Here is a 1,868-nt window from a genome sequence, read left to right as displayed (position 1 = left end):
TTCAAGACCCGCAGCTGCACTCTTCTCACTGTAGAATGTTTTCGTGTCCACGAATATACGACCATTAATGGCAAGTCAATTCTTCAGGAGTGCTTGTAACTCAAGCTGGGTCAAATTACCGTTTTACCCTTGAGTTACACCTTACTCCTTAAATACCACTGCCGGAACACAGACCCAAACTCACGAATCCCCTGATTCTAAGATTAGATATCAGTTAGTTCAATGATAGGTCTTTAACAAAGAAAAATAAAGAAATAAATACCTGCCGCATCTTACATATATGAAATTTGCACGATTTTCCCGTTTTTGAACATCCTCATGAACAACCTGGTTATAGTCCGACCAATAACCAGAAGTCCCTCTCGGGCCAGTTAGAGGGTGGGGCCTCTTGTCCAAGTCTTGGAGTCAGAATTTAAGAGAACACTCATCTACTCCCCTAAAGTCGGGGAGGAGTGAATTTCATCTTGTGAAGTTATGTTTCCAGCTCCCCACTCGATCTCGTCCCCAAAATGGTAGGAATGTCACTGACTCAGGCCAGTCTCACCCATAAGATCAAAGAACGAGCCTTCATAAGCAGGAGTCCATAACTCACTCAAGATTGAGAATGAGTTGTCTGGTTATCCTATGAAATAACAATCTATTAGTCAATGACGTTACATCTAAAGATTGGCTATTTCGTGGTCCGATCTTATACAAACTCATTTTATAAGATACCCCCACTCGCATGTCTCCACACGAACGACCTGGATCAGGTCGTCTGTAACATTTACAAAGCAGGTCATATCCATAGTATTGCCAGGATAAGATACACAGCCTTATCTATATACTATAGACCTTTTAGGTTAATCTCGGGACATTATTCACTTGTATATCGAGGGTATATCAAATATATACATAGTATATATACTGTCTCGATTACATGATAATAACCTTGGATGTTTAGTTTATTGGATTTAGACAATGCTATGTTATAAACTCAACAACAAATTTATTGAATATGAAACCACAACTTTATTGAATACAAATTTGTTTTTACATAATTACAAACTACGAGTTTATGGCAACACACCCAACAAAACGTTCTCGGAAATTCTCTAGCCAATCTCTATTGGGTCTCATATGGAAAGAGCAACCTGAATCTAAAATTGAAGTTTCATCCTCACTCGATGCACTCACCACAAGGACATGGTCGAACTCTTCACTAAAATTGACCCTGCTAGCCTACTCTTTCTCTTATCCATTTGTTTATTCTTAAGGTCAAGACAAAATCTCCTAATGTGGCCCTTCTTATTACAATGGTAACACCTTTTACTCTTACCCCATTGATTTGGACCTAGACCTCCCTCTCACAAATAATGACTCTCCATCCCTTTTACTTTCTTTTAATTCTAATTCTTTAATTTTAATAGCATTAATCACAATGCAGCAATCAAATCATATTTTCCATATTTCATAGCAGACTTGACATCATTATAAGCACCAGGCAAAGAATTGCAAAGAATAATAGCTTGATTTTTATTAGAAAATGTCTCATTACTATTTTCTAATTTTGAAATAATTTTGTTAAATTCATCCAGATTTTCTTTCATGCTTTTATTCGACTCCATCGTACTGCTAAAGAACTTAGATTTAAGATAAATTTTATTTGACACTGATGGTATTTGATAAGTCGATTGCAACTTACTCTAAAGTTTACCAGTAGTATCCTCACCTCTCATTTGTCGAAGAACACTATCACTACAAGAATTATGATCTGTGGCGAAGGATTTTTTCCCGAGGCATGAAAAAATGTCAGCATTGTAGAGTTATAGCAAGACTTTTTCTAAAACGTCACGAGTCGAAAAAACATGGAATAGCGTCGAGAAAAG

This window comes from Momordica charantia, assembly GCF_013281855.1.
Source record: "Momordica charantia cultivar OHB3-1 chromosome 6 unlocalized genomic scaffold, Mcharantia_2.0 BLBB01000006.1, whole genome shotgun sequence".
Classification (NCBI taxonomy): Eukaryota; Viridiplantae; Streptophyta; class Magnoliopsida; order Cucurbitales; family Cucurbitaceae; genus Momordica; species Momordica charantia.
This window is presented reverse-complemented; position numbering follows the sequence as displayed.